Genomic DNA, 11,335 nt, shown 5'->3' with positions numbered 1-11,335 from the left:
CCATCTCTACTAAAAATACAAAAATTAGCTGGGCGTGGTGGCGTGTGCCTGTAATCCTAACTACTCAGGAGGCTGAGACAGGAGAACTGCTTGAATCCGGGAGGCGGAGGTTGCCGTGAGCCGAGATTGCGCCACTGCACTCCAGCCTGGGCAACAGAGCGAGGCTCTGTCTCAGGAAAAAAAAAAAAAAAAAAAAAAAAAAAAAAGTGGTATCGTGCAGTATTTGTCCTTTTGTGACCGGCTTATTTCACTGAGCATGTCTCAAGGTTCATCCACGTTGTCTCAGGTGTCAGAATTTCCTCCCTGTTGAAGGCTGAATAATACTGTGTTTTCTCTGTACCCCATGTTTGATTTCTCCATTCATCTGTCGACAGACACTTGGATGGTTTCCACCTTTTGGCTGTGTGAGTAATTCGGCTATGAACATGGCACACCACTAAAATTTTGATTCTAGGTGTTGTTACACCACAACGAATGGCTGGAACAATGTTGCGCCTCAATAAAAATGTATTTTAGGGGCTGGGCGCAGTGGCTCACGCCTATAATCCCAGCACTTTGGGAAGCCGAGGTGGGCGGATCACCTGAGGTCAGGAATTCAAGACCAGCCTGACCAACAAGAAGAAACCCCATCTCTACTAAAAATACAAAATTAGCTGGGCCTGGTGGCGCATGCCTGTAATCCCAGCTACTCGGGAGACTGAGGCAGGAGAATCACTTGAACCCCAGAGATGGAGGTTGTGGTGGGCTGAGATTGCACCATTGCACTCCAGCCTGGGCAATAAGAGCGAAATCCCGTCTCAAAAAAAAAAAAAAAAAAAAAAAAAAGAAAAGAAAAGAAAAAGAAAATGTATTTTAAAAATGACTACACTATTTTTTAAAAAGTGTTACTCAGCAAAGCCTTCCTTCAAAGGTCAGGTGTCCTGCAGACTCTCAGAGCGTGCAGGCCCATGATCTCTTGAAGAAACAAAACCCCTCTGTGCCTGACAGTACCATCCAGAGGTCAATCCACATAAACAAGAGCCGGCAGGGAAAAGCTGCAGAAGGTCGAGGTGAGCACCAAATCTATTTAAAAGTAAAGGCGAAAGAAGAGGGAGAATTATGGTTACTCTGGTGCGTATATACAGTATCGACCTTGACCTTCTAAGAAAAAATATGTAAATACACACACACACACACACACACACACACACACACACACACACTATAGTTGACCCTTGAACAATGCAGAGGGTTAGGAATGCCCCCCCAACAGTAAAAAATCCAAATATAACTTTTCATTCCCCAACAGTTAACTGCAAATAGCCTGCTATTAAGTCTTGCCTATAGCGTAAACAGTCAGTTAACACATATTTCGAGCTGTAAGTGGTGGTGGGTGCATGTAGTCCCCTCTACTTGGGAGACTAAGGTGGGAGGATTGCTTGAGCCCAGGAGGTGGAGACTGCAGTGAGCCATAATCCTGCCACAGCAACTCCAGCCTGGGTGTCAAAGAGAGACCCATCTTTAATAAATAAATACAAATCACTTTTCTTTTTTGAGACACAGTGTCACTCTGTCACCCAGACTGGAGTGCAGTGGCACGATCCCGGCTCACTGCAGCCTTCATCTCCTGGGCTCGAGCAATCCTCCTGCCTCAGCCTCTCGAGTAGCTGGGACTACAGGTGTGCACCACCATACCTGGCTTATTTTTGTATTTTTTGTAGAGACAGGGTTTCACCATGTTGCCCAGGCTGGTCTCAAACTCCAGGGCTCAAACAATCCACCTGGCTCAGCCACCCAAATTGCTAGGATTACAGGCATTAGCCACTGCGCCTGGCCAAATGATTTTTAAAACTAAAAATAAAAACATTTTAAAAGACCACTCAGCTCCTTTGCCGGAACCTGGGACTCCACAATTGCCAAACAATCCACTCATTCTAATTCTTGACGGGATTAGAAAGCAGACGTATTTGGTGGGTTCTGTATACTACACACTGCTTTCCTACAATAAAGTCAGCTACAGAAGACAAAACGTTATCAAGGAAATTGTAAGGAAGAGAAGCTCTATTTACCATTCATTAAGTGGGAGTGGATCATTGTAAAGGTCTTCATCCTGGTTGTCTCCACCTTGAGGAGGCTGAGGAGGAAGGGGAGGGGTTGGTCTCGCTGTCTCAGAGAAGGCAGAGGGGTAAGAGGTGGAGGAGGTAGGGGGAGAGGCAGGAGAGGCAGGCACGCTCAGGGTCACTTTTATTGAAAAAAAATCTGAGTATAAGTTGAGGCATGCAGTTCAAACCTGTGTTGCTCAAGGGCCAACTGTATTTAGAAATATATATGTGTGTGTGTGTATAGGTGTGTGTGTTTGTATATATGTGTAAATATGTGTGTGTATATGTATGTGTGTATATATGTATGTGTATATGTGTACAATACGTGTGTATGTGTGTATATATGTGTGTATAATGTGTGTGCATGTGTGTATATTTGTGTGTGTGCATCTGTGTATGTATGTGTGTATATTTGTGTGTATGTATATTTGTGTGTGTATGTGTGTGTATTTATGTGTATATGTGTATGTGCATATGTGTATGTGTGTATATGTGTGTGTGTGTGTATATTCATGTGTATATATGTGTGTGTATATTTGTGTATATGTGTATGTGTATATATTTGTGTGTGTATATTTGTGTGTGTGTATATTTGTATGTGTGTTTGTGTGTATATGTGTGTATATTTGTGTATGTGTGTATATATTTGTGTGTGTGTGTATTTGTGTGTATATGTGTGTATATTTTTGTGTGTGTATATGTGTGTATGTGTGTGCATATTTGTGTGTGTATGTGTGTGCATATTTGTGTGTATGTGTGTGTATATTTGTGTGTGTGTATATTTGTGTGTGTGTGTATATTTGTGTGTGTGTGTATATTTGTATGTGTGTGTATATTTGTGTGTATTTGTGGGTGTGGGTGTGTATGTGTGTGTGTGTGGGGGGGGGGGGGGTTCCTCTTTGTCCCTGTGCAGTAGTTCATTGGATGGATAGTCCACAATTTGCTTATCTACTCATTATTCATGGTGAGCATTGGGGTTGTTTTCAATTTTGGGGCTGTTACTAGTAAAGCTGCTGTGGAAATTTTCGTCTCTGTGTTTGAGTCTTTGTGTGGACATATGCTTCTTTCTTGAGACGGAGTCTTGCTCTGTTGCCCAGGCTGCAGTGCAGTGGCGTGATCTCGGCTCACTGCAACCTCTGCCTCCCAGGTTCAAGTGATTCTCCTGCCTCAGCCTCTGGGGTAGCTGGGATTTCAGGTGGCTGCCACCATGCCCAGCTCATTTTTGTATTTTTAGTAGAGACAGGATTTCACCATATTAGTCAGGCTGGTCTCGAACTCCCAGGCTCAAGTGATCCACCCACCTTGGCCTCCCAAAGTGCTGGGCTTACAGATATGAGCCACCACGCCTGGCCTGGACATATGCTTTCATATATTTTTTGGTGGGGGGCAGGGGGTGGCTAATTACCTAGGAATGGGATAGTGTATGCTCTAAATGTTACATTTCAATTTTTTTAAGAAACTGGCCGGGTACAGTTGCTCACACCTGTAATCCCAGCACTTTGGGAGGCTAAAGTGGGTGGATCACCTGAGGTCAGGAGTTCGAGACCAGCCTGGCTAACATGGCGAAACCCCATCTCTACTAAAAATACAAAAATTAGCTGGACGTGGTGGTGTATCCCTGTAGTCCCACCTACTCGGGAGGCTGAGGCAAGAGAATTGCTTGAACCCAGAAGGTGGAGGTTGTAGTGAGCCGAGATCACGCCACTGCACTCCAGCCTGGGCAATAGAGTGTGACTCCATCTCAAAAAAAAAAAAAAAAAGAAACTACCAAACTGTTTTCCAAAATAGCTGTACTATTTTCTATTTCCAATAGCAGCGCATGAGAGCCTGCCTTGCTCCATATCCTCCCAAGCCTTGGTGTGGTCAGCCTTTCGGACTGCAGCCACTCCAATGGGGTGGAAATGGTATCATCTCATTGTGGTTTCAAGGAGCATTTCCCCTATGTCTGATGATGGGGTCTGTTTTTCATGTATCTAGTGACTTACCACATACCTTCTTTGATGAAATGCTGATTCAAATCTTTTGCCCATTTCTGTTGAGATATTTGTCTTATTATTTAGTGAGTTGTAAAAGTACTTTATATATTCTGGATACAAGTCTTTTACCAGATACATAGATTGTGAATATTTTCTCCCAGTCTGTGGTTTGTCTTTTAAAATATTTTCTCCTAGCTTGTGGGTGTCTTTTGAAGCCCATGCTTGCTTTTAATGTCCATAAAATATTCAAAAGAGGGAGAAATTCAGTGTGGAGATGGTGCTCCAGGCCTAGCTGATTGGGCATTGCTCAGAAATTAGGATAGAGCAAAGTTGCAATGCTACAAACTGACATCAAGCTGGGCACAGTGGCAGGTGCCTGTAGTCCCAGCTACTTAAGAGGCTCAGGTGGGAGGATCACTTGGGCTCAGGAGTTGGAGATCAGCCTGGGCAACATAACAAGACCCCTTCTAAGAAAACCCAAACTCTGACATCATAACCCATGTCTGCTGTTAAGGTTTCCACATTTTGGGCGGGGTAGACAGGAAAAGCGCCCAAAAGGTAAAGGCCAGCCTGGTTCATGCCAGACACCTAACCCCCTGCTAGCACATGCTGTTTTCCACACTGGGTGCTGGCCTGTGGGAACCTGCACAAGTCGCAGCAACATGGCCCCACGAAGTCTTTGACAGGCTGCCCCCTGCTGGCTGCTGCGGGAACCACATGGCAGATGGCTCCTGATGTCCCCTGGAAGGTTGGTGGGAACCCTGGGGCCTCTCACTTACCCTCTCTCTTGGGCGTGGGCAAAAGCCTCCTGTTGGCAGAATAGGGCTGGAACAGTTCTTGCCTTAGGGGTATCAGATTTCGTTCATTCTTGGAATCTCTGAGGTTTGGGAAGACAAACAGAACTGTTCTGCCCCGGGGGAGGGAGCTGCAAATGCAAAAGAGGCTCCATGACGCGGTGCAGAGCTGGGGGCACCGCTGGCCCACCCATCCCTGTCGAGTCCTCGGACCCATTTCTTCATTTTTCAGGTGACTGGGGTCCTCCAGTGATAGAACGTCTCATCGATGATGAGAACTCCACTGTGGGCCAAGATGCAGAGCTGGGGTCTTCACTTGGCTTTAGGGCTTCAGAGAGACTCAGGAGGGACACTATCTAATTGGGATGGTCCACCGCCCCCCGCACCCCCAGGATGGTTGTTCTATCAAGAAGCCCCTGGAGGCCGGGCGCAGGGACTCACGCTTGTAATCCCACACTTTGGGAGGCCTAGGTGGGAGGATCTCTCAAGGCCAGGAGTTCAAGACCAGCCTGGGCAACATGGTCTCACGCTGTTGCCCAGGCTGGAGTGCAGTAATACAATCATAGTTCACTGTAGCCTCAACCTCCTGGGCTCAAGGGATCCCCTCATCTCAGCCTCCTGAGTATCTAGGACGATGGGTGCACACCACCACGCCTGGCTAAGTAAAAATAAAATTTGTAGAGATGAGGTCTCATTATGTTTCCCAGGCTGATCTCGAACTCATGACCTTGAGCGATCTTTCCGCCTCTGCCTCCCAAAGTGCTGAGATTACAGGCGTGAGCCACTGTGCCCAGCTTAATGTCAGTATTTTCTTTTTGTCAGGTCTTGCTCTGTCACCCAGGCTGGAGTGTAGTGGTGCGATCATGCCTCACAGCAGCCTTGACATCCCCAGGCTCAGATGATCCTCCCACCTCAGCCTCCTGATTAGCTGCGACTACAGGCGCATGACACCACACCCAGGTAATTTTAAAATTTTTACAGAAATGTAGTTTTGCCATGTTGCCCAGGGTGGTCTCGCACTCCTGAGCACAAGCAATCCACCTGCCTCAGGTTCCCAAAGTGCTGGGATTACAGGCGTGAGCCACCATGCCCTGCCAGCCCAGTATATTTTTTTGGGGCGGGGGGACGGAGTCTCACTCTGTCGTCCAGGCTGGAGTGCAGTGGTGCGATCTCATTGCAAGCTCTGCCTCCCGGGTTCAAGTGATTCTCTTGCCTCAGCCTCCTGAGTAGCTGGGATTACAGGCATGCGCCACCACACCTGGCGAATTTTGTGTTTTTATTAGAGACCTGTGTGTTGCTCCCTGTGGAATAACAGGGGCAGGGCCCTGACCAGGCCCTCTCTCCTCAGTGGCTGGGGGAGCTCGCCTGACCCCACTCCCCAGATAGGCCCAGCCTCAGGGATGGGAGGGCTTTCTGTCCCCAGAGGGCCACTCCCACACCCAACCTCCACAAGGAGCTGATGGCAGGTGGGCCTGGGGCCTCAGCCTGGCAGAACAAACCTGCTCTGATATAAACGAACAGGGACAGACACAGGCAACCCTGTCTGAAGAGTCCCCATTTCCCCAACTCGGGCTTTGGAGAACCCACAAGGACTACCCAGCCCCTCCTGGTATGTGGCGGGACGGGCCTGTGCCCTGAGCCCTCTCCTTTCACCTTTGGGGTTTAATGCCTGTGTGAGGGTTGGAGAAGGAGCCAGTGTTTTGGGGACACTGCCCCTGTCATTCCACAGGGAGCTACCACAGTCACGCTGGTAAGTATCAAAGGCAAACGGTGCTTCTCCCACGTTACTCTCTCCTCTGAGAAAGTAGACCTGGAGGAGCCTCAGCCACCACTCCCCTGGCCGGGTCCCTGCAGATGCCTCAGGCCACACCTGGAGTTTTTGTGTTATATGCCAAAAGGGAAGGTCAGAAAGGTGAAGATTGATTGTGTGTCGGGACTGTTTCCGTCTCATCTTGGGTGAGTCTTGCATCAAGGGAGATGCCTTGGCTGGGCTGAAGGTGAAGGAGCAGGAGGCCTTTGGGAGTGGAAGAGGCTGAGTGTGGCTCAGGTGAGGAGGCTGAGACTTCCTCCTCGGCTGTCTCTGGGTTTAACTCTGGTCAAGACAGATATCCTTCCTACTGCGGGGCCACTTAGGGGGGCTGTAGTCAATTCATCTCCGAACCCCTGGTACCCAACACCACACCTGGCACACTTAGGCACTGCAACAAAATGATAAAGGAAGGAACTAATGAATAATTGAAGTGAAAATTTATATTTCACTTAACCTTGCCTTCCCTGATCAGACTATGTTTGCAAACACTTCATTTTCACTTTAAGAACTCATGCATCTTGGCTGGGTGCAGTGGCTCATGCCTGTAATCCCAGCACCTTGGGAGGCCGATGCGGGCGGATCACCTGAGGTCAGGAGTTCAAGACCAGCCTGGCCAACATGGCGAAACCCTGTCTCTACTAAAAATATAAAAAATTAGCCGGGCATGGTGGTGGGCGCCTGTAATCCCAACAACTCGGGAGGCTGAGACAGGAGAATCACCTGAACCCAGGAGGCAGAGGGTGCAGTGAGCCAAGATTGCACCACTGCACTCCAGCCTGGGTGACAGAGCGAGACTCCATCTAAAAAAAAAAAAAAAAAAAGAACTTATGCATCTCATGTTTTAAACATTTTTTTGGTCTTGTAATAGAAGAGATTCATCCATTCAAATGTATTGTGATAGTGATATGCTTCAAAATGCTTTTTCATTGTATTTTATTTTATTTTTTGAGATGGAGTCTCGCTCTGTTGCCAGGCTGGAGTGCAGTGGCGCGATCCCGGCTTACTGCAACCTCCACCTCCTGGGTTCAAGCGATTTTCCTGCCTCAGCCTCCTGAGTAGCTGGAACCACCGGCATGAGCCACCACACCCAGCTAATTTTTGTATTTTTTAGTATAGACGGGGTTTCACCATATTGGCCAGGCTGGTCTTGAACTCCTGATCTCATTTTCCGCCCGCCTCCGCCTCTCAAAGTGCTGGCATTACAGGCATGAGCCACTGGGCCCGGCTGTTTTCTGGTTTTTCTTTCCCTTTCTTTGCAATACCGATCAAGTGTTTTTTTCTCTTTTTCCCAAGTACAATTGGCCCTCCATTCCCATGGGATTCAACCAACCATAGATCAAAAATATTCAGGAAAAAATATAACAATAAAAATCACACAAATAAAAAACAATACAGCAGGACAACTATCTACATAACATTTACATTGTATTAGGTATTATAAGTAATCTAAAGATGATTTAAGTATATGTAGGTTATATGCAAATACTACACCAATTCATTTATTATTCATTTTGAGATGAAGTCTCGCTCAGGCTGGAGTGCAGTGGCCCAGTCTTGACTCACTGCAACCTCCGCCTCCCAGGTTCAAGTGATTCTCCCACCTCAGCCTCCTAAGTAGCTGGGATTACAGATGTGCACCACCATGCCAGGCTAATTTTTGTATTTTTAGTAGAGATGGGGTTTCACCATGTTGGCCAGGCTGGTCTTGAACTCCTGACTTCAAGTGAACCACCTGCCTCGGCCTCCCAAAGTGCTGGGATTACAGGCATGAGCCACTGTGTCCAGCCAACACCAATTTACATAAGGGACTTGATTCCATGGATTTGGTATGGGAGTCCTAAAACCAGTGCCTCCTCAGATACTGAGGCCTGTAGTTCCATATTATCTTGTTAGTGGTTATCTTCAATTAATTTTATTTGACTTTTAATTAATTAATTAAAAAAAATAGAGACAGGGTCTTGCTATGTTGCCTAGGCTGGTCTAGAACTCCTGGTCTCAAGCAGTCCTCCCGACTTGGCCTCTCAAAGTGCTGAGATCATAGGCGTGAGCCACCACGCCTGGCCCTAACCTTAAATCAAAAAAAAAAAAAAAAATGTAGCCTATATTTTCTTTCCTTTTTTTTTTTTTTTTTTTGAGATAGGGTCTTGCTCTGTTGCCCAGGCTGGAGTGCAGTGGTGCGATCTCGGCTAAGTGCAGCCTCTGCCTCCCAGGTTCAAGTGACTCTCCTGCCTCAGCCTCCCGAGTATCTGGGGTAACAGTTGCCTGCTACCACGCCCGGCTACTTTTTTTTATTTATTTATTTATTTTTTATTTTTAGGAGAGACGGGGCTTCCCCATGTTGGCCAGGCAGGTCTTGAACTCCTGACCTCAGGTGATCCCCACCCTCCTCGGCCCCCCAAAGTGCTGGGATTACAGGCCTGAGCCACCGCGCCCAGCCCGACTGGCTAATTTTTAAATCTTTTGTACAGATAAGGTCTCACTATGTTGCCCAAGCTGGTGTCAAAATCCTGCGCTCAAGTGATCCGGCTGCCCTGGCTTACCAAAGTGCTGGAATTACAGGCGTGAGCCATTCAGAAATAAAATGGGCCAGACGTAGTGGCCTGGACCTGTAGTCCCAGCACTTCGGAAGGCTGAGGTGGGAGAATCGCTTTAGCCCGGGGCGTGGAGGTTGTATCGCGGCACTGCAGCCTGGGCGACAGAGCCAGACCGTCTCAATATAAACAACATAACAAGAAAAAAAAAAGTTCTGATGTGTCCCCAGATTGGGGTGTGCCACTGAGGCCCATTCCGCGCACCTCAACTTTAAAGATGAGGGTCGGGCAGGTGAGGAACCTGCTCAGGGACCCCCAGCCCCAGCACCGGGTCTCCCCACGACTGGGAGCGGAGGATGGCGGTGAGTAAAAAAAGAAAGCTTCCTCATTCACTGACATTCCAGGGGAGGACGATGGGGACTTCAGCACACCCTGGGATTGCTGCAGGCTGGGGTGTCTCTCAAGCGTTTTGGGTTTAGATTCTCTGGGAGAGCAGCCTGAGCAGAGAAAGGATTAAAAGCCCAGCCAATTGCAGACCGTGCGCGGGGCAGGGAAGCGAGGGCCGGGAGTGCCCTCCGGTGGCGAAAGCCAGGAATTACCGCGCACCTATTCTGGACCAGAGTAAAAATCGCCTGGAAAACGTCGAAAATCGTAGACTCTCAAGGGTGAAAGGGGATTTAAAGAGCACTTACTGCAACTCTCCCATCGTATGTCTGGGGAATCTCAACGTTATAGATCTTGGCCTTCACAGGGACAGTACGGAGAAAGGCAAGCAGCCGCCAAGGCCGGGGTATCCCCCTGCACTTAGCGGGGCTCTCCGAAGCCGGCCTGGGGCTGAGCCAGGCGTCCTCGGGCCTGGTGCTGGCACCTGGCGCGCGCTCTGCTGGATACCGCAGCCTTGTCGGTGACTCGAAATTTGCTCAGAACCGATTTTTTTTTTTTTTTTTTTTTTGTATGGAGTCTCGCTCTGTCGCCCAGGCTGGAGTGCAGTGGCGCAATCTCGGTTCAGTGCAACCTACGCCTCCCGTGTTCAAGCGATTATCCTGCCTCAGCCTCCCGAGTAGCTGGGATTACAAGCGTGTACCACAACACCCAGCTCATTTTTGTATTTTTAGTAGAAATGGGATTTCACCATGTTGGCCAAGCTGGTCTCGAATTCCTGATCTCAAGTGATCCTTCCACCTTGGCCTCCCAAAGTGTTGGGATTACAGCCGTGAGCCACCGCACCCGGCCTCTTTTTTTTTTTTGACGGAGTCTCACTCTGTCGCCCAGGCTAGAGTGCAGTGGCATGATCTCGGCTCATTTGCAACCTCTGCCTCCCAGGTTCAAGAGATTCTCCTGCCTCAGTTTCCCGAGTAGCTGGGATTACAAGTGCGTACCGGCACGCCTGGCTAATTTTTTTGTATTTTTAGTAGAGACAGGGTTTCACCATATTGGCCGGGCTGGTCTCGAACTCCTGACCTCAGATGATCCACCCGCCTCAGCCTCCCAAAATGCTGGGATTACAGATGTGAGCCACCACACGCGGCCTGGCCCCTCGTTCTTTAACATCCCACCAAGACAGGGGGCTCTGGCATAGCATCTGGGTGTCCAACTCCATCTCCGCTGGGGAAGAAAGTGAAGGTGGTGAGAAAACGCTGGAACCGGCCAGCCCTGGAGGCAGGGTCGGCTGGGGCACCTCCTTTCTGGCCTCTGCGCCTACTAGAAGCCTAGGCTGGTAAGGTGCTTCCTTATCTGTAAAATGGGACCACAGTGATCTGGCTATCAGGGCTGGGAAGGCTTGAATGAGCTTATGTACTCGGAAGAGCCTGCTGGGCCTGAAGCGGAAGGGCACTGTGGGAAGTGGCGCCAGCGCCAGGACTTAGGGAGAGAAAGAGGCCGCAGGCTCCTGGCCCCAGGCATGTGTGTTTCCCTGTCTTGCTGAGCTGTAGGAAGTGGGAAGCTGCAAGAGAAGGGAAGAGGATGAGCCGTGTTTCAGACCCTGAATGTTGAGTGTGGGGTGACAGTGAAGTCTCGTGTCTACTGGGCAGGTAGGGAGAGAGACAAGAGCCTGGGTACCACAGAGGACGACCACCTGAGGTCTTGTTGGCATGAGATGGAGGAGCAGAGAGGGGAGGATCTGACCCACGGCCCAGGCAGGAGA

The 11,335-nt window shown here is 48.9% G+C and overlaps 1 long non-coding RNA gene across 1 annotated transcript; it reads right to left on the bottom strand.

The window, feature by feature from the left end:
* Positions 1-797: 797 nt before the first annotated feature.
* LOC129058166 (uncharacterized) lies at positions 798-5,037 on the bottom strand. The gene is made up of 3 exons (XR_008523113.2): positions 4,837-5,037; positions 2,049-2,113; positions 798-1,062 (listed from the first exon to the last, which is right to left on the bottom strand). It is a non-coding gene; the product is annotated as an uncharacterized LOC129058166 (long non-coding RNA).
* Positions 5,038-11,335: the final 6,298 nt, after the last annotated feature.

Source organism: Pongo abelii, chromosome 11 (genome assembly GCF_028885655.2).
Source record: "Pongo abelii isolate AG06213 chromosome 11, NHGRI_mPonAbe1-v2.0_pri, whole genome shotgun sequence".
Lineage (NCBI taxonomy): Eukaryota > Metazoa > Chordata > Mammalia > Primates > Hominidae > Pongo > Pongo abelii.
The sequence above is the reverse complement of the archived record's forward strand: the minus strand, read 5'-3'. Positions and strand labels throughout refer to the sequence as shown.